We start from the raw sequence: 23265 nt of genomic DNA on the forward strand, positions 1-23265 counted from the left end.
AAGTCAATTTTTAAAAGGCAAATATCTCCCGATCTGTAGGAACCTGAGAGATAAACCTTATGTCACTTTGAGGGAACGTTTATGTGAACTTCCTGTCAGAGTCTCGTCAAAGTATGCCCAAAGGTTTGGAGGATAGAGACATTTTAATATTTCGAGATTATTCGAAAGTCAATTTTTTAAAGGCAAATATCTCCCGATCTGTAGGAATCTGAGAGACAAACCTTATGTCACTTTGAGGGAACGTATATGTCAACTTCATGTCAGAGTCTCGTCAATGTATGTCCAAGGGTTTGGAGGATAGAGACATTTGAATTTTTCGAGATTATTTGAAAGTCAATTATTTAAGGGCAAATATCTCCCGATCTGTAGGCATCTGTGAGACAATCCTTATGTCACTTTGAGGGAACGCATATATCAACTTCATGTCAGTGTCTCGCCAATGTATGTCCAAGGGTTTGGAGGATAGAGGCATTTTAATTTTTCGAGATTATTCGAAAGTCAATTTTAAAATTCAAATATCTACCGATCTGTAGGAATCTGAGAGACAACCCTTATGTCTCTTTGAGGGAACGCATATGTCAACTTTATGTCAGAGTCACGTCAATGTATGTCCAAGGGTTTGGAGGATAGAGACATTTAAATTTTTCGAGATTATTCGAAAGTCAATATTTTAAAGGCAAATATCTCACGATCTGTAGGAATCTGAGAGACAAAACTTAAGTGACTTTGAGGGAACGCATATGTCAACTTCATGTCAGAGTCTCCTTAATGTATGTCCAAGGGTTTGGAGGATAGAGACTTTTGAATTTTTCGACATTATTCGAAAGTCAATTTTTAAAAGGCAAATATCTCCCTATCTGTAGGCATCTGAGAGACAAACCTTATGTCACTTTGAGGGAACGTATATGTCAACTTCATGTCATAGTCTCGTCAATGTATATTCCTAGGGTTTGGGGGATAGAGACATTTGAATTCTTCGAGATTATTCGAAAGTCAATTATTAAAAGGCAAATATCTCCCGATCTGTAGGAATCTGAGAGACAAACCTTATGCCACTTTGAGGGAACACATATGTCAACTTCATGTCAGAGTCTCGTCAATGTATGTCCAAGGGTTTGGAGGATAGAGACATTTGAATTTCTCGAGATTATTCGAAAGTCAATTTATGAAAAGGCAAATATATCCCTATCTGTAGGCATCTGAGAAACAAACCTTATGTCACTTTGAGGGAATGTATATGTCAACCTCCTGTCAGAGTCACGTCAATGTATGTCCAAGGGTTTGGAGGATAGAGACATTTAAATTTTTCGACATTATTCGAAAGTCAATTATTAAAAGGCAAATATCTCCCGATCTGTAAGCATCTGAGAGACAAACCTAATGTCACTTTGAGGGAATGTATATGTCAATTTCCTGTCAGAGTCTCGTCAATGTATGTCAAAGGGTTTGGAGGATAGAGACATTTGAATTCTTCGAGATTCTTCGAAAGTCAATTTATGAAAAGGCTAATATCTCCCTATCTGTAGGCTTCTGAGAGACAAACCTTATGTCACTTTGAGGGAATGTATATGTCAACCTCCTATCAGAGTCACTTCAATGTAGGTCCAAGGGTTTGGAGGATAGAGACATTTAAATTTTTCGAAATTATTCTAAAATCAATTATTAAAGGGCAAATATCTCCCGATCTGTAGGCATCTGAGAGACATACCTTATGTCACTTTGAGGGAACGTATATGTCAACTTCATGTCAGAGTATCGTCAATGTATGTCCAAGGGTTTGGAGGATAGAGACATTTAAGTTATTAGAGATTATTCGAAAGTCAATTTTTTAAAGGCAAATATCTCCCGATCTGTAGGAATCTGAGAGACAACCCTTATGTCTCTTTGAGGGAACGCATATGTCAACTTCATGTCAGAGTCACGTCAATGTATGTCCAAGGCTTTGGAGGATAGAGACATTTAAATTTTTCGAGATTATTCGAAAGTCAATTTTTTAAAGGCAAATATCTCCCGATCTATAGGAATCTGAGAGACAACACTTATGTCACTTTGAGGGACCGTATATGGCAACATCCTGTCAGAGTTACGTCAATGCATGTCCAAGGGTTTGGAGGATAGAAACATTTAAATTTATCGAGATTTTTCGAAAGTTAATTAGTTAAAGGCAAATATCTCCCGATCTGTAGGAATCTGAGAGACAAACCTAATGTCACTTTGAGGGAACACATATGTCAACTTCATGTCAGAGTCTCGTCAATGTATGTCAAAGGGTTTGGATGATAGAGACATTTAAATTTTTCGAGATTATTCGAAAGTCAATTTGGGAAAGGCAAATATCTCCCGATCTGTAGGAATCTAAGAGACAAAACGTATGTCACTTTGAGGGAACGCATATGTCAACTTCATGTCAGAGTCACGTTAATGTATGTCCAAGGGGTTGGAGGATAGAGATATTTAAATTTTTCGAGATTATTCGAAAGTCAATTATTAAAAGGCAAATATCTCCCGATCTGTAGTAATCTGAAAGACAAACCTGATGTCACTTTGAGGGAACATATATGTCAACGTCCTGTCAGGGTCACGTTAATGTATGTCCAAGGGGTTGGAGGATAGAGACATTTAAATTTTTCGAGATTATTCGAAAGTCAATTATTAAAAGGCAAATATCTCCCGATCTGAAGGAATCTGAGATACAAAACGTATGTCACTTTGAGGGAAGGCATATGTCAACTTCCTGTCATAGACACGTCAATGTATGTCCAAGGGTTTGGAGGATAGAGACATTTAAATTTTTAGAGATTATTCGAAAGTCAATTTTTAAAAGGCAAATATCTCCCGATCTGTAGGAATCTGAGAGACAACCCTTATGTCACTTTGAGGGAACGCATATATCAACTTCATGTCAGAGTCACGTCAATGTATGTCCAAGGGTTTGGAGGATAGAGACATTTAAATTTTTCGAGATTATTCGAAAGCCAATTATTTAAAGGCAAATATCTCCCGATCTGTAGGAATCTGAGAGACAAAACTTATGTCACTTTGAGGGAACGTAAATGTCAACTTCCTGTCAGAGTTTCGTCAATGCATGTCCAAGGGTTTGGAGAATAGAAACATTTTAATTATTCGAGATTATTCGAAAGTCAATGAGTTAAAGGCAAATATCTCCCGATCTGTAGGAATCTGAGAGACAACCCTTATGTCACTTTGAGGGAACGCATATGTCAACTTTATGTCAGAGTCACGTCAATGTATGTCCAAGGGTTTGGAGGATAGAGACATCTAAATTTTTCGAGATTATTCGAAAGTCAATTTTTTAAAGGCAAATATCTCACGATCTGTAGGAATCTGAGAGACAAAACTTATGTGACTGTGAGGGAACGCATATGTCAACTTCATGTCAGAGTCTCCTTAATGTATGTCCAAGGGTTTGGAGGATAGAGACTTTTGAATTTTTCGACATTATTCGAAAGTCAATTTTTAAAAGGCAAATATCTCCCTATCTGTAGGCATCTGAGAGACAAACCTTATGTCACTTTGAGGGAACGTATATGTCAACTTCATGTCATAGTCTCGTCAATGTATATTCCTAGGGTTTAAGGGATAGAGACATTTGAATTTTTCGAGATTATTCGAAAGTCAATTATTTAAAGGCAAATATCTCCCGATCTGTAGAAATCTGTGAGACAAACCTTATGCCACTTTGAGGGAACACATATGTCAACTTCATGTCAGAGTCTCGTCAATGTATGTCAAAGGGTTTGGAGGATAGAGACATTTGAATTTCTCGAGATTATTCGAAAAACAATTTATGAAAAGGCAAATATCTCCCTATCTGTAGGCATCTGAGAAACAAACCTCATGTCACTTTGAGGGAATGTATATGTCAACCTTCTATCAGAGTCACGTCAATGTAGGTCCAAGTGTTTGGAGGATAGAGACATTTAAATTTTTCGAAATTATTCTAAAGTCAATTATTAAAGGGCAAATATCTCCCGATCTGTAGGCATCTGAGAGACATACCTTATGTCACTTTTAGGGAACGTATATGTCAACATCGTGTCAGAGTATCGTCAATGTATGTCCAAGGGTTTGGAGGATAGAGACATTTAAATTTTTAGAGATTATTCGAAAGTCAATTTTTAAAAGGCAAATATCTCCCGATCTGTAGGAATCTAAGAGACAACCCTTATGTCTCTTTGAGGGAACGCATATGTCAACTTCATGTCAGAGTCACGTCAATGTATGTAGAAGGCTTTGGAGGATAGAGACATTTAAATTTTTCGAGATTATTCGAAAGTCAATTTTTAAAGGCAAATATCTCCCGATCAATAGGAATCTGAGATACAAAACTTATGTCACTTTGAAGGACCGTATATGGCAACATCCTGTCAGAGTTTCGTCAATGCATGTCCAAGGGTTTGGAGGATAGAAACATTTTAATTTATCGAGATTTTTCGAAAGTCAATTAGTTAAAAGCAAATATCTCCCGATCTGTAGGAATCTGAGAAACACACCTTATGTTACTTTGAGGGAACACATATGTCAACTTCATGTCAGAGTCTCGTCAATGTATGTCAAAGGGTTTGGAGGATAGAGACATTTAAATTTTTCGAGATTATTCGAAAGCCAATTATTTAAAGGCAAATATCTCCCGATCTGTAGGAATCTGAGAGACAAAACTTATGTCTCTTTGAGGGAACGTAAATGTCAACTTCCTGTCAGAGTTTCGTCAATGCATGTCCAAGGGTTTGGAGAATAGAAACTTTTAAATTATTCGAGATTATTCGAAAGTCAATGAGTTAAAGGCAAATATCTCCCGATCTGTAGGAATCTGAGAGACAACCCTTATGTCACTTTGAGGGAACGCATATGTCAACTTTATGTCAGAGTCACGTCAATGTATGTCCAAGGGTTTGGAGGATAGAGACATTTAATTTTTTCGAGATTATTCGAAAGTCAATTTTTTAAAGGCAAATATCTCACGATCTGTAGTAATCTGAGAGACAAAACTTATGTGACTGTGAGGGAACGCATATGTCAACTTCATGTCAGAGTCTCCTTAATGTATGTCCAAGGGTTTGGAGGATAGAGACTTTTGAATTTTTCGAAATTATTCGAAAGTCAATTTTTAAAAGGCAAATATCTCCCTATCTGTAGGAATCTGTGAGACAAACCTTATGCCACTTTGATGGAACACATATGTCAACTTCATGTCAGAGTCTCGTCAATGTATGTCAAAGGGTTTGGAGGATAGAGACATTTGAATTTCTCGAGATTATTCGAAAAACAATTTATGAAAAGGCAAATATCTCCCTATCTGTAGGCATCTGAGAAACAAACCTCATGTCACTTTGAGGGAATGTATATGTCAACCTTCTATCAGAGTCACGTCAATGTAGGTCCAAGGGTTTGGAGGATAGAGACATTTAAATTTTTCGAAATTATTCTAAAGTCAATTATTAAAGGGCAAATATCTCCCGATCTGTAGGCATCTGAGAGACATACCTTATGTCACTTTGAGGGAACGTATATGTCAACTTCGTGTCAGAGTATCGTCAATGTACGTCCAAGGGTTTGGAGGATAGAGACATTTAAATTTTTCGAGATTATTCGAAAGTCAATTTTTAAAGGCAAATATCTCCCGATCAATAGGAATCTGAGATACAAAACTTATGTCACTTTGAAGGACCGTATATGGCAACATCCTGTCAGAGTTTCGTCAATGCATGTCCAAGGGTTTGGAGGATAGAAACATTTTAATTTATCGAGATTTTTCGAAAGTCAATTAGTTAAAGGCAAATATATCCCGATCTGTAGGAATCTGAGAAACAAACCTTATGTTACTTTGAGGGAACACATATGTCAACTTCATGTCAGAGTCTCGTCAATGTATGTCAAAGGGTTTGGAGGATAGAGACATTTAAATTTTTCGAGATTATTCGAAAGCCAATTCTGTAAAGGCAAATATCTCCCGATCTGTAGGAATCTGAGAGACAAAACTTATGTGACTGTGAGGGAACGCATATGTCAACTTCATGTCAGAGTCTCCTTATTGTATGTCCAAGGGTTTGGAGGATAGAGACTTTTGAATTATTCGAAATTATTCGAAAGTCAATTTTTAAAAGGCAAATATCTCCCTATCTGTAGGCATCTGAGAGACAAACCTTATGTCACTTTGAGGGAACGTATATGTCAACTTCATGTCATAGTCTCGTCAATGTATATTCCTAAGGTTTAAGGGATAGAGACATTTGAATTTTTCGAGATTATTCGAAAGTCAATTATTTAAAGGCAAATATCTCCCGATCTGTAGGAACCTGTGAGACAAACCTTATGCCACTTTGAGGGAACACATATGTCAACTTCATGTCAGAGTCTCGTCAATGTATGTCAATGGGTTTGGAGGATAGAGACATTTGAATTTCTCGAGATTATTCGAAAAACAATTTATGAAACGGCAAATATCTCCCTATCTGTAGACATCTGAGAAACAAACCTCATGTCACTTTGAGGGAATGTATATGTCAACCTCCTGTCAGAGTCACGTCAATGTATGTCCAAGGGTTTGGAGGTTAGAGACATTTAAATTTTTCGAGATTATTCGAAAGTCAATTATTAAAGGGCAAATATCTACTGATCTGTAGGCATCTGAGATACAAACCTTGTGTCACTTTGAGGGAACTTATCTGTCAACTTCATGTCAGTGTCTCGTCAATTTATGTCCAAGGGTTTGGAGGATAGAGACATTTGAATTTTTCGAGATTATTCGAAAGTCAATTATTAAAGGGCAAATATCTCCCGATCTGTAGGAATCTGAGAGACAAACCTAATGTCACTTTGAGGGAACGTATATGTCAACTTCCTGTCAGAGTCACGTCAATGTATGTCTAAGGGTTTGGAGTATAGAGACATTTTAATTTTTAGAGATTATTCGAAAGACAATTTTTAATAGGCAAATATCTCCCGATCTGTAGGAATCTGAGAGACAAAACATATGTCTCTTTGAGGGAACGTATATGTCAATTTCCTGTCAGAGTCTCGTCAATGTATGTCAAAGGGTTTGGAGGATAGAGACAATTGAATTTTTCGAGATTCTTCGAAAGTCAAGTTATGTAAAGGCAAATATCTCCCTATCTGTAAGCATCTGAGAGACAAACCTTATGTCACTTTGAGGGAATGTATATGTCAACCTTCTATCAGAGTCACGTCAATGTAGGTCCAAGGGTTTGGAGGATAGAGACATTTAAATTTTTCGAAATTATTCTAAAGTCAATTATTAAAGGGCATATATCTCCCGATCTGTAGGCATCTGAGAGACATACCTTATGTCACTTTGAGGGAACGTATATGTCAACTTCGTGTCAGAGTATCGTCAATGTATGTAGAAGGCTTTGGAGGATAGAGACATTTAAATTTTTCGAGATTATTCGAAAGTCAATATTTAAAGGCAAATATCTCCCGATCAATAGGAATCTGAGAGACAAAACTTATGTCACTTTGAAGGACCGTATATGGCAACATCCTGTCAAAGTTTCGTCAATGCATGTATAAGGGTTTGGAGGATAGAAACATTTTAATTTATCGAGATTTTTCGAAAGTCAATTAGTTAAAGGCAAATATCTCCCGATCTGTAGGAATCTGAGAAACAAACCTTATGTTACTTTGAGGGAACACATATGTCAACTTCATGTCAGAGTCTCGTCAATGTATGTCAAAGGGTTTGGAGGATAGAGACATTTGAATTTCTCGAGATTATTCGAAAGTCAATTTATCAAAAGGCAAATATCTCCCTATCTGTAGGCATCTGAGTGACAAACCTCATGTCACTTTGAGGGAATGTATATGTCAACCTCCTGTCAGTGTCACGTCAATGTATGTTCAAGGGTTTGGAGGATAGAGACATTTAAATTTTTCGAAATTAATCCAAAGTCAATTTTTAAAGGGCAAATATCTCCCGATCTGTAGGAATATGAGAGACAAAACTTATGTCACTTTGAGGGAACGCATGTGTGACCTTCATGGCATAGTCATGTCAATGTATGGCCAAGGGTTTGGAGGATAGAGATATTTAAAATTTTATAGATTACTCGAAAGTCAATTTTTAAAAGGCAAATATCTTCCGATCTGTAGAAATCTGAGAGACAAACCTTATGTCACTTTGAGGGAACGTATATGTGAACTTCCTGTCAGAGTCACGTCAATGTATGTCCAAAGGTTTGGAGGATAGAGACATATTAATTTCTCGAGATTATTTGAAAGTCAATTTGTGAAAAGCAAATATTTCCCGATCTGTACTAATCTGAGAGACAAAACTTATGTCACTTTGAGGGAACGTATATGTCAACTTCATGTCATAGTCACGTCAATGTATGTCCAAGGGTTTGGAGGATAGAGACATTAAAATTTTTAGAGATTATTTAAAGTCAATTTTTTAAAGGAAAATATCTCTCGATCTGTAGGAATATGAGAGGAAAAACATATGTCACTTTGAGGGACCGTATGTGTCAACTTCCTGTCAGAGTCACGTCAAAGTACGTCCGAGGGTTTGGAGGATAGAAAGATTTTAATTTTTCGAGATTATTCGAAAGTCAATTTATGAAAAGGCAAATATCTCCATATCTGTAGGCATCTTAGAGACAAACCTGATGTCACTTTGAAGGAATGTATATGTCAACCTCCTGTCAGAGTCACGTCAATGTATGTCCAAGGGTTTGGAGGATAGAGACATTTAAATTTTTAGAGATTATTCGAGAGACAATATTTAAAGGCAAATATCTCCCGATCTGTAGGAATCTGAGTGACAAAACGTATTTCATATTGAGGGAACGTATATGTCAATTTCCTGTCAGAGTCTCGTCAATGTATGTCAAAGGGTTTGGAGGATAGAGACATTTGAATTTTTTGAGATTATTCGAAATCAAATTTATGAAAAGGCAAATATCTCCCTATCTGTAGGCATCTGAAAGACAAACCTTATGTCACTTTGAGGGAATGTATATGTCAACCCCCTGTCAGAGTCTTGTCAATGTATGTAGAAGGGTTTGGATGATAGTGACATTTAAATTTTTCGAGATTATTCGAAAGTCAATTATTAAAGGGCAAATATCTCCCGATCTGTAGGCATCTGTGAGACAAACCTTATGTCACTTTGAGGGAACGCATATATAACTTAATGTCAGAGTCTCGTCAATGTATGTCCAAGGGTTTGGAGGATAGAGACATTTGAATTTTTCGAGATTATTTGAAAGTCAATTATTAAAGGGCAAATATCTCCCGATCTGTAGGAATCTGAGAGACAAAACTTATGTCACTTTGAGGGAACGAATATGTCAACTTCATGTCATAGTCACGTCAATGTATGTCCAAGGGTTTGGAGTATAGAGACATTTTAATTTTTCGAGGTTATTCGAATGTCAATTTTTAAAATGCAAATATCTCCCGATCTGTAGGAATCTGAGAGACAAAACTTATGTCACTTTGAGGGAACGTATATGTAAACTTCCTGCCATAGTCACATCAATGTATGTCCTAGGGTTTGGAGGATAGAGACATTTAAATTTTTTGAGATTATTCGAAAGTCAATTATTAAAGGGAAAATATCTCCCGATCTGTAGGAATCTGAAAGACAAACCTTATGTCACTTTGAGGGAATGTATATGTCAAAATCCTGTCAGAGTCAAGTCAATTTATTTCCAAGGGTTTGGTGGATAGAGACATTTAAATTTTTAGAGATTATTCGAAAATCAATTTGTGAAAGGCAAATATCTCTCGATTTGTATGAATCTGTGAGACAAACCTGATGTCACTTTGAGGGAACGTATATGTCAACGTCCTGTCAGAGTCACGTCAATGTATGTCCAAGTGTTTGGAGGATAGAGACATTTAAATTATTAGAGATTAATCGAAAGTCAATTTTTAAAAGGCAAATATCTCCCGATCTGTAGGAATCTGAGAGACATAACTTATGCCACTTTGAGGGAACGTATATGTCAACTTCCTGTCAGAGTTACGTTAATGTATGTCCAAGGGTTTGGAGGATAGAAACATTTAAATTTTTCGAGATTATTCGAAAGTCAATTAGTTAAAGGCAAATATCTCCCGATCTGTAGGAATCTGAGAGACAACCCTTATGTCACTTTGAGGGAACGCATATGTCAACTTTATGTCCGAGTCACGTCAATGTATGTCCAAGGGTTTGGAGGATAGAGACATTTAAATTTTTCGAGATTATTCGAAAGTCAATTATTTAAAGGCAAATATCTGACGATCTGTAGGAATCTGAGATACAAATCTTATGTGACCTTGAGGGAACGCATATGTCAACTTCATGTCAGAGTCTCCTTAATGTATGTCCAAGGGTTTGGAGGATAGAGACTTTTGAATTTTTCGACATTATTCGAAAGTCAATTATTAAAAGGCAAATATCTCCCTATCTGTAGCCATCTGAGAGACAAACCTTATGTCACTTTGAGGGAACGAATATGTCAACTTCATGTCATAGTCTCGTCAATGTATATTCCTAGGGTTTGGGGGATAGAGACATTTGAATTTTTCGAGATTATTCGAAAGTCAATTATTAAAAGGCAAATATCTCCCGATCTGTATTAATCTGAGAGACAAACCTTATGCCACTTTGAGGGAACACATATGTCAACTTCATGTCAGAGTCTCGTCAATGTATGTCAAAGGGTTTGGAGGATAGAGACATTTGAATATCTCGAGATTATTCGAAAGTCAATTTATGAAAAGGCAAATATCTCCCTATCTGTAGGCATCTGAGAGACAAACCTCATGTCACTTTGAGGGAATGTATATGTCAACCTCCTGCCAGTGTCACGTCAATGTATGTCCAAGGGTTTGCAGGATAGAGACATTTAAATTTTTCGAAATTAATTGAAAGTCAATTTTTAAAGGGCAAATATCTCCCGATCTGTAGGAATATGAGAGACAAAACTTTTGTCACTTTGAGGGAACGTGTATGTCAATTTCCTGTCAGAGTCTCGTCAATGTATGTCAAAGGGTTTGGAGGATAGAGACATTTGAATTTTTGGAGATTATCCGAAATCAAATTTATGAAAAGGCAAATATCTCCCTATCTGTAGGCATCTGAGAGACAAACCTTATGTCACTTTGAGGGAATGTATATGTCAACCTCCTGTCAGAGTCACGTCAATGTATGTCGAAGGGTTTGGATGATAGAGACATTTAAATTTTTCGAGATTATTCGAAAGTCAATTTTTGAAAGGCAAATATCTCCCGATCTGTAGTAATCTGAGAGACAAAACTTATGTCACTATGAGGGAACGTACATGTGAACTTCCTGTCAGACTCTCGTTAATGTATGTCCAATCGTTTGGAGGATAGAGACATTTAACTTTTTAGAGATTATTCGAAAGTCAATTTTTGAAAAGGCAAATATGTCCCGATCTGTAGGAATCTGAGAGACGAAACTTATTTCACTTTGAGGTAACGTATATGTGAACTTTCTGTCAGAGTCTCGTCAATGTATGTCCAAGGGTTTGGAGGATAGAGACATTTGAATTTTTAGAGATTACACGAAAGTCAATTTTTAAAAGGCAAATATCTTCCGATCTGTAGGAATCTGAGAGACAAAACTTATGTCACTTTGAGGGAACGTAAATGTCAACTTCATGTCATAGTCTCGTCAATGTATATTCCTAGGGTTTGGGGGATAGAGACATTTGAATTTTTCGAGATTATTCGAAAGTCAATTATTAAAAGGCAAATATCTCCCGATCTGTGGGAATCTGACAGACAAACCTTATGCCACTTTGAGGGAACACATATGTCAACTTCATGTCAGAGTCTCGTCAATGTATGTCAAAGGGTTTGGAGGATAGAGACATTTGAATTTCTCGAGATTATTCGAAAGTCAATTTATGAAAAGGCAAATATCTCCCTATCTGTAGGCATCTGAAAGACAAACCTTATGTCACTTTGAGGGAATGTATATGTCAACCCCCTGTCAGAGTCTTGTCAATGTATGTCGAAGGGTTTGGATGATAGAGACATTTAAATTTTTCGAGATTATTCGAAAGTCAATTATTAAAGGGCAAATATCTCCCGATCTGTAGGCATCTGAGATACAAACCTTATGTCACTTTGAGGGAACTTATCTGTCAAATTCATGTCAGTGTCTCGTCAATTTATGTCCAAGTGTTTGGAGGATAGAGACATTTGAATTTTTCGAGATTATTCGAAAGTCAATTATTAAAGGGCAAATATCTCCCGATCTGTAAGCATCTGAGAGACAAACCTAATGTCACTTTGAGGGAACGTATATGTCAACTTCCTGTCAGAGTCACGTCAATGTATGTCTAAGGGTTTGGAGTATAGAGAAATTTAAATTTTTAGAGATTATTCGAAAGACAATTTTTAAAAGGCAAATATTTTCCGATCTCTAGGAATCTGAGAGACAAAACTTATGTCTCTTTGAGGGAACGTATATGTCAATTTCCTGTCAGAGTCTCGTCAATGTATGTCAAAGGGTTTGGAGGATACAGACATTTGAATTTTTCGAGATTCTTCGAAAGTCAATTTATGAAAAGGCAAATATCTCCCTATCTGTAGGCATCTGAGAGACAAACCTTATGTCACTTTGAGGGAATGTATATGTCAACCTCCTATCAGAGTCACGTCAATGTAGGTCCAAGGGGTTTGAGGATAGAGACATTTAAATTTTTCGAAATTATTCTAAAGTCAATTATTAAAGGGCAAATATCTCCCGATCTGTAGGCAACTGAGAGACATACCTTATGTCACTTTGAGGGAACGTATATGTCAACTTCATGTCAGAGTATCGTCAATGTATGTACAAGGGTTTGGATGATAGAGACATTTAAATTTTTAGAGACTATGCGAAAGTCAATTTAAAAGGCAAATATCTCCCGATCTGTAGGCATCTGAGAGACAAACCTTATTTCACTTTGAGGGAACGTATATGTCAACTTGCTGTCAGAGTCACGTCAATGTATGTCCAAGGGTTTGGAGGATAGAAACATATTAATTTCTCGAGATTATTCGAAAGTCAATTTATGAAAAGCAAATATCTCCCGATCTGTAGGAATCTGAGAGACAAAACTTATGTCACTTTGAGGGAACGTATATGTCAACTTCATGTCATAGTCACGTCAATGTATGTCCAAGGGTTTGGAGGATAGAGACATTTAAATTTTTAGAGATTATTCGAAGGTCAATTTTTAAAATGCAAATATCTCCCGATCAGTGGGAATCTTAGAGACAAAACTTATGCAGCTTTGAGGGAATTCACTTGTCAACTTCATGTCAGAGTCTCGTTAATGTATGTCCAAGGGTTTCGAGGATAGAGACATTTGAATTTTTCGAGATTATTCGAAAGTCAATTTTTAAAAGGCAAATATCCCCCGATCTGTAGGAATCTGAGAGACAAAACTTATGTCACTTTGAGGGAACGTATATGTCAACTTCATGTCATAGTCACGTCAATGTATGTCCAAGGGTTTGGAGGATAGAGACATTTAAATTTTTAGAGATTATTCGAAAGTCAATTTTTAAAGGCAAATATTTCTCGATCTGTAGGAATATGAGATGCAAAACTTATGTCACTTTGAGGGAACGTATATGTCAACTTCCTGTCAGAGTCACGTCAATGTAGGTCCAAGGGTTTGAAGGATAGAAACATTTTAATTTTTCGAGATTATTCGAAAGCAATTTATGAAAAGGCAAATATCTCTCTATCTGTAGGCATCTGAGAGACAAGCCTTATGTCATTTTGAGGGAATGTATATGTCAACATCCTGTCAGAGTCACGTCAATATATGTCCAAGGGTTTGGAGGATAGAGACATTTAAATTTTTAGAGATTATTCGAAAGACAATTTTTAAAGGCAAATATCTCCCGATCTGTAGGAATCTGAGAGACAAACCTTATGTCACTTTGAGGGAACGCATATATCAACTTCATGTTAGAGTCTCGTCATTGTATGTCCAAGGGTTTGGAGGATAGAGATATTTGAATTTTTCGAGATTATTTGAAAGTCAATTATTTAAGGGCAAATATCTCCCGATCTGTAGGCATCTGTGAGACAAACCTTATGTCACTTTGAGGGAACGCATATATCAACTTCATGTTAGAGTCTCGTCAATGTATGTCCAAGGGTTTGGTGGATAGAGGCATTTTAATTTTTCGAGATTATTCGAAAGTCAATTTTAAAATTCAAATACCTCCCGATCTGTAGGAATCTGAGAGACAAAACTTATGTCACTTTGAGGGAACGTATATGTCAACTTCATGTCATAGTCACGTCAATGTATGTCCAAGGGTTTCGAGGATAGAGACATTTTAATTTTTCGAGATTATGCGAAAGTCAATTTGGGAAAGGCAAATATCTCCCGATCTGTAGGAATCTGAAAGACAAAACGTATGTCACGTTGAGGGAACGTATATGTCAACTTCATGTCATAGTCACGTCAAAGTATGTCTAAGGGTTTGGTGGATAGAGACATTTAACTTTTTAGAGATTATTCGAAAGTCAATTTTTGAAAAGGCAAATATCTCCCGATCTGTAGGAATCTGAGAGACAAAACTTATTTCACTTTGAGGGAACGTATATGTCAACTTCCTGTCACAGTCACGTCAATGTATGTCCAAGGGTTTGGAGGATAGAGACATTTTAATTTTTCGAGATTATTAGAAAGTCAATTTTTGAAAAGGCAAATATCTCCCGATCTGTAGGAATCTGAGAGACAAAACTTATTTCACTTGAGGGAACGTATATGTTAACTTCATGTCAGAGTCACGTCAATGTATGTCCAAGGGTTTGGAGGATAGAGAAATTTCAATTTTTCGAGATTATTAGAAAGTCAATTTTTAAAGGGGAAATATCTCCCGATCTGTAGGAATATGAGAGACAAAACTGATGTCACTTTGAGGGAACGCATATGTGACCTTCATGGCATAGCCATGTCAATGTATGGCTAAGGGTTTGGAGGATAGAGACATTTAAAATTTTAGAGATTACTCGAAATTGAATTTTTAAAAGGCAAATATCTTCCGATCTGTAGGAATCTGTGAGACAGAACTTATGTCACATTGAGGGAACGTAAATGTGAACTTCCTGTCAAACTCTCGTCAATGTATGTCCAAGGGTTTGGAGGATAGAGACATTTGAATTTTTCGAGATTATTTGAAAGTCAATTATTAAAGGGAAAATATCTCCCGATCTGTAGGAATCTGAGAGATAAACCTTATGTCACTTTGAGGGAACGCATATATCAACTTCATGTCAGAATCTCGTCAATGTATGTCCAAGGTTTTGGAGGATAGAGGCATTTTAATTTTTTGAGATTATTCGAAAGTCAATTTGTTAAAAGGCAAATATCTATCGATCTGTAGGAATCTTAGAGACAAAACTTATGCCGCTTTGAGGGAATGTACATGTCAACTTCATGTCAGAGTCTCGTCAATGTATGTCCAAGGATTTCGAGTATAGAGACATTTGAATTGTTCGAGATTATTCGAAAGTCAATTTTTAAAAGGAAAATATCCCCCGATCTGTAGGAATCTGAGAGACAAAACTTATGTCACTTTGAGGGAACATAAATGTCAACTTCATGTCATAGTCACGTCAATGTATGTCCAAGGGTTTGAAGGATAGAGACATTTAAATTTTTAGAGATTATTCGAAAGTCAATTTTTAAAAGGCAAATATCTCCCGATCTGTAGGAATCTGAGTGACAAAGCGTATGTCACTTTGAGGGAACGTATATGTCAATTTCCTGTCGCAGTCTCGTCAATGTATGTCAAAGGGTTTGGAGGATAGAGACATTTGAATTTTTCGAGATTATTCGAAAGTCAATTTATGAAAAGGCAAATATCTCCCTATCTGTAGGCATCTGAGAGACAAACATTATGTCACTTTGAGGGAATGTATATGTCAAACTCCTGTCAGAGTCACGTCAAATTATGTCGAAGGGTTTGGATGATAAAGACTTAAATTTTTCGAGATTATTCGAAATTCAATTATTAAAGGGCAAATATCTCCCGATCTGTAGGCATCTGTGAGACAAACCTTATGTCACTTTGAGGGAAAGCCTATATCAACTTCATGTCAGAGTCTCGTCAATGTATGTCCAAGGGTTTGGAGGATAGAGGCATTTTAATTATTCGAGATTATTCGAAAGACAATTTTTAAAGGCAAATATCTCCCGATTTGTAGGAATCTGAGTGACAAAACGTATTTCACTTTGAGGGAACGTATATGTCAATTTCCTGTCAGAGTCTCGTCAATGTATGTCAATGGGTTTGGAGGATAGAGACATTTGAATTTTTCGAGATTATTCGAAATCAAATTTATGAAAAGGCAAATATCTCCCTATCTGTAGGCACCTGAGAGACAAACCTTATGTCACTTTGAGGGAATGTATATGTCAACCTCCTGTCAGAGTCACGTCAATGTATGTCGAAGGGTTTGGATGATAGAGACATTTAAATTTTTCGAGATTATTCGAATGTCATTTTTTAAAATGCAAATATCTCCCGATCTGTAGGAATCTGAGAGACAAAACTTATGTCACTTTGAGGGAACACATATGTGACCTTCATGGCATAGTCATGTCAATCTATGGCCAAGGGTTTGGAGGATAGAGACATTTAAATTTTTAGAGATTACTCGAAAGTCAATTTTTAAAAGGCAAATATCTCCCGATCTGTAGGAACCTGAGAGATAAACCTTAAGTCACTTTGAGGGAACGTTTATGTGAACTTCCTGTCAGAGTCTCGTCAATATATGCCCAAAGGTTTGGAGGATAGAGACATTTGAATTTTTAGAGATTATTCGAAAGTCAATTATTAAAGGCAAATATCTCTCGATCTGTAGGAATCTGAGAGACAAAACTTATGTCACTTTGAGGGAACGCAAATTTCAACGTCATGTCAGAGTCTCCTCAAAGTATGTCCAAGGGTTTGGAGGATAGAGACTTTTAAATTTTTCGAGATTATTCGAAAGTCAATTTTTGAAAAGGCAAATATCTCCCTATCTGTAGGCATCTGAGAGACAAAACTTATGTCACATTGAGGAAACGCATATGTCAACATCATGTTAGAGTCTCCTCAAAGTATGTCCAAGGGTTTGGAGTATAGAGACATTTAAATTTTTACAGATTATTCGAAAGTCAATTATTAAAATGCAAATATCTATCGATCTGTAGGAATCTTAGAGACAAAACTTATGCCGCTTTGAGGGAATGTACATGTCAACTTCATGTCAGAGTCTCGTCAATGTATGTCCAAGGATTTCGAGTATAGAGACATTTGAATTGTTCGAGATTATTCGAAAGTCAATTTTTAGAAGGAAAATATCCCCCGATCTGTAGGAATCTGAGAGACAAAACTTATGTCACTTTGAGGGAACATAAATGTCAACTTCATGTCATAGTCACGTCAATGTATGTCCAAGGGTTTGAAGGATAGAGACATTTAAATTTTTAGAGATTATTCGAAGGTCAATTTTTAAAAGGCAAATATCTCTCGATCTGTAGGAATATGAGAGGCAAACATTATGTCACTTTGAGGGAATGTATATGTCAACCTCCTGTCAGAGTCACGTCAGTGTATGTCCAAGGTTTTGGAGGATAGAGACATTTTAATATTTCGAGATTATTCGAAAGTCAATTTTTTAAAGGCAAATATCTCCCGATCTGTAGGAATCTGAGAGACAAACCTTATGTCACTTTGAGGGAACGTATATGTCAACTTCATGTCAGAGTCTCGTCAATGTATGTCCAAGGGTTTGGAGGATAGAGACATTTGAATTTTTCGAGATTATTTGAAAGTCAATTATTTAAGGGCAAATATCTCCCGATCTGTAGGCATCTGTGAGACAATCCTTATGTCACTTTGAGGGAACGCATATATCAACTTCATGTCAGAGTCTCGCCAATGTATGTCCAAGGGTTTGGAGGATAGAGACATTTTAATTTTTCGAGATTATTCGAAAGTCAATTTTAAAATTCAAATATCTCCCGATCTGTAGGAATCTGAGAGACAAAACTTATGTCACTTTGAGGGAACATATATGTCAACTTCATGTCATAGTCTCGTCAATGTATGTCCAAGGGTTTGGAGGATAGAGACATTTTAATTTTTCGAGATTATTCGAATGTCAATTTTTAAAAGGCAAATATCTCCCGATCTGTAGGAATCTGAGAGACAAAACTTATGTCACTTTGAGGGAACGTATATGTAAACTTCCTGTCAGAGTCACATCAATGTATGTCCTAGGGTTTGGAGGATAGAGACATTTTAATTTTTCCAGATTACTCGAAAGTCAATTTGGAAAGGCAAATATCTCCCGATCTGTAGAAATCTGAGAGACAAAACGTATGTCACTTTGAGGCAACGTATATGTCAACTTCATGTCATAGTCCCGTCAATGTATGTCTAAGGGTTTGGTGGATAGAGACTTATAAATTTTTAGAGATTATTCGAAAGTTAATTCTTAAAATTCAAATATCTCCCGATCTGTAATAATCAGAGAGACAAAACTTATGTCACTTTGAGGGAACGTATATGTCAACTTCCTGTCAGAGTCTCGTCAATGTATGTCCAAGGGTTTGGAGGATAGAGACATTTTAATTTTTCGAGATTATTCGAAAGTCAATTTTTAAAATGCAAATATCTCCCGATCTGTAGTAATCTGAGAGACAAACCTTATGTCACTTTGAGGGAATGTATATTTCAACCTCCTGTCAGAGTCACGTCAATGTATGTCGAAGGGTTTGGATGATAGAGACATTTAAATTTTTCGAGATTATTCGAATGTCAATTTGGGAAAGGCAAATATCTCCCGATCTGTAGGAATCTAAGAGACAAAACGTATGTCACTTTGAGGGAACGCATATGTCAACTTCATGTCAGAGTCACGTTAATGTATGTCCAAGGGGTTGGAGGATAGAGACATTTAAATTTTTCGAGATTATTCGAAAGTCAATTTTTAAAAGGCAAATATCTCCCGATCTGTAGTAATCTGAGAGACAAAACTTATGTCACTATGAGGGAACGTACATGTGAACTTCCTGTCAGACTCTCGTTAATGTATGTCCAATCGTTTGGAGGATAGAGACATTTAACTTTTTAGAGATTATTCGAAAGTCAATTTTTGAAAAGGCAAATATGTCCCGATCTCTAGGAATCTGAGATACGAAACTTATTTCAATTTGAGGTAACGTATATGTGAACTTCCTGTCAGAGTCTCGTCAATGTATGTCCAAGGGTTTGGAGGATAGAGACATTTGATTTTTTAGAGATTACACGAAAGTCAATTTTTAAAAGGCAAATATCTTCCGATCTGTAGGAATCTGAGAGACAAAACTTATGTCACTTTGAGGGAACGTATATGTCAACTTCATGTCATAGTCTCGTCAATGTATATTCCTAGGGTTTGGGGGATAGAGACATTTGAATTTTTCGAGATTATTCGAAAGTCAATTATTAAAAGGCAAATATCTCCCGATCTGTGGGAATCTGACAGACAAACCTTATGCCACTTTGAGGGAACACATATGTCAACTTCATGTCAGAGTCTCGTCAATGTATGTCAAAGGGTTTGGAGGATAGAGACATTTAAATTTCTCGAGATTATTCGAAAGTCAATTTATGAAAAGGCAAATATCTCCCTATCTGTAGGCATCTGAGAAACAAACCTCATGTCACTTTGAGGGAATGTATATGTCAACCTCCTGTCAGAGTCACGTCAATGTATGTCCAAGGGTTTGGAGGATAGAGACATTTAAATTTTTCGAAATTATTCGAAAGTCAATTATTAAAGGGCAAATATCTCCCGATCTGTAGGCATCTGAGATATAAACCTTATGTCACTTTGAGGGAACTTATCTGTCAAATTCATGTCAGTGTCTCGTCAATTTATGTCCAAGTGTTTGGAGGATAGAGACATTTGAATTTTTCGAGATTATTCGAAAGTCAATTATTAAAGGGCAAATATCTCCCGATCTGTAAGCATCTGAGAGACAAACCTAATGTCACTTTGAGGGAACGTATATGTCAACTTCCTGTCAGAGTCACGTCAATGTATGTCTAAGGGTTTGGAGTATAGAGAAATTTAAATTTTTAGAGATTATTCGAAAGACAATTTTTAAAAGGCAAATATCTCCCGATCTGTAGGAATCTGAGAGACAAAACTTATGTCTCTTTGAGGGAACGTATATGTCAATTTCCTGTCAGAGTCTCGTCAATGTATGTCAAAGCGTTTGGAGGATAGAGACATTTGAATTTTTCGAGATTCTTCGAAAGTCAATTTATGAAAAGGCAAATATCTCCCTATCTGTAGGCATCTGAGTGACAAACCTTATGTCACTTTGAGGGAATGTATATGTCAACCTCCTAATAGAGTCACGTCAATGTAGGTCCAAGGGTTTGGAGGATAGAGACATTTAAATTTTTCGAAATTATTCTAAAGTCAATTATTAAAGGGCAAATATCTCCCGATCTGTAGGCAACTGAGAGACATACCTTATGTCACTTTGAGGGAACGTATATGTCAACTTCATGTCAGAGTATCGTCAATGTATGTACAAGGGTTTGGATGATAGAGACATTTAAATTTTTAGAGACTATGCGAAAGTCAATTTAAAAGGCAAATATCTCCCGATCTGTAGGCATCTGAGAGACAAACCTTATGCCACTTTGAGGGAACGTATATGTCAACTTGCTGTCAGAGTCACGTCAATGTATGTCCAAGGGTTTGGAGGATAGAGACATATTAATTTCTCGAGATTATTCGAAAGTCAATTTATGAAAAGCAAATATCTCCCGATCTGTAGGAATCTGAGAGACAAAACTTATGCCACTTTGAGGGAACGTATATGTCAACTTCGTGTCATAGTCACGTCAATGTATGTCCAAGGGTTTGGAGGATAGAGACATTTAAATTTTTAGAGATTATTCGAAGGTCAATTTTTAAAATGCAAATATCTCCCGATCAGTGGGAATCTTAGAGACAAAACTTATGCAGCTTTGAGGGAATGCACTTGTCAACTTCATGTCAGAGTCTCGTCAATGTATGTCCAAGGGTTTCGAGGATAGAGACATTTGAATTTTTCGAGATTATTCGAAAGTCAATTTTTAAAAGGCAAATATCCCCCGATCTGTAGGAATCTGAGAGACAAAACTTATGTCACTTTGAGGGAACGTACATGTCAACTTCATGTCATAGTCACGTCAATGTATGTCCAAGGGTTTGGAGGATAGAGACATTTAAATTTTTAGAGATTATTCGAAAGTCAATTTTTAAAAGGCAAATATTTCTCGATCTGTAGGAATATGAGATGCAAAACTTATGTCACTTTGAGGGAACGTATATGTCAACGTCATGTCAGAGTCTCGTCAATGTATGTCCAAGGGTTTGGAGGATAGAGATATTTGAATTTTTCGAGATTATTTGAAAGTCAATTATTTAAGGGCAAATATCTCCCGATCTGTAGGCATCTGTGAGACAAACCTTATGTCACTTTGAGGGAACGCATATATCAACTTCATGTTAGAGTCTCGTCAATGTATGTCCAAGGGTTTGGTGGATAGAGGCATTTTAATTTCTCGCGATTATTCGAAAGTCAATTTTAAAATTCAAATATCTCCCGATCTGTAGGAATCTGAGTGACAAAGCGAATGTCACTTTGAGGGAACGTATATGTCAATTTCCTGTCGCAGTCTCGTCAATGTATGTCAAAGGGTTTGGAGGATAGAGACATTTGAATTTTTCGAGATTATTCGAAAGTCAATTTATGAAAAGGCAAATATCTCCCTATCTGTAGGCATCTGAGAGACAAACATTATGTCACTTTGAGGGAATGTATATGTCAACCTCCTGTCAGAGTCACGTCAAATTATGTCGAAGGGTTTGGATGATAGAGACTTAAATTTTTCGAGATTATTCGAAAGTCAATTATTAAAGGGCAAATATCTCCCGATCTGTAGGCATCTGTGAGACAAACCTTATGTCACTTTGAGGGAACGCCTATATCAACTTCATGTCAGAGTCTCGTCAATGAATGTCCAAGGGTTTGGAGGATAGAGGCATTTTAATTATTCGAGATTATTCGAAAGACAATTTTTAAAGGCAAATATCTCCCGATTTGTAGGAATCTGAGTGACAAAACGTATGTCACTTTGAGGGAACGTATATGTCAATTTCCTGTCAGAGTCTCGTCAATGTATGTCAATGGGTTTCGAGGATAGAGACATTTGAATTTTTCGAGATTATTCGAAATCAAATTTATGAAAAGGCAAATATCTCCCTATCTGTAGGCACCTGAGAGACAAACCTTGTGTCACTTTGAGGGAATGTATATGTCAACCTCTTGTCAGAGTCACGTCAATGTATGTCGAAGGGTTTGGATGATAGAGACATTTTAATTTTTCGAGATTATTCGAATGTCATTTTTTAAAATGCAAATATCTCCCGATCTGTAGGAAACTGAGAGACAAAACTTATGTCACTTTGAGGGAACACATATGTGACCTTCATGGCATAGTCATGTCAATCTATGGCCAAGGGTTTGGAGGATAGAGACATTTAAATTTTTAGAGATTACTCGAAAGTCAATTTTTAAAAGGCAAATATCTCCCGATCTGTAGGAACCTGAGAGATAAACCTTATGTCACTTTGAGGGAACGTTTATGTGAACTTCCTGTCAGAGTCTCGTCAATATATGCCCAAAGGTTTGGAGGATAGAGACATTTGAATTTTTAGAGATTATTCGAAAGTCAATTATTAAAGGGCAAATATCTCTCGATCTGTAGGCATCTCAGAGATATACCTTATGTCACTTTTTGGGAACGCATATATCAACTTCATGTCAGAGTCTCGTTAATGTATGTCCAAGGTTTTGGAGGATAGAGACATTTTAATATTTCGAGATTATTCGAAAGTCAATTTTTTAAAGGCAAATATCTCCCGATCTGTAGGACTCTGAGAGACAAAACTTATGTCACTTTGAGGGAACTTATATGTTAACTTCCTGTCAGAGTCACGTCAATGTATGTAGAAGGGTTTGGAGGATAGAGACATTTAAATTTTTAGAGATAATTCGAAAGACAATTTTTAAAAGGCAAATATCTCCCGATGTGTAGGAATCTGACAGACAAAACTTATGCCACTTTGAGGGAATGTATATGTCAACTTCATGTCATAGTCACGTCAATGTATGTCGAAGGGTTTGGAGGATAGAGACATTTAAATTTTTAGAGATA

This window comes from Zootermopsis nevadensis, unplaced genomic scaffold (assembly GCF_977971745.1).
Source record: "Zootermopsis nevadensis isolate Lab colony 2312 unplaced genomic scaffold, Znev_1.0 Znev_ptg000044l, whole genome shotgun sequence".
NCBI lineage: Eukaryota > Metazoa > Arthropoda > Insecta > Blattodea > Termopsidae > Zootermopsis > Zootermopsis nevadensis.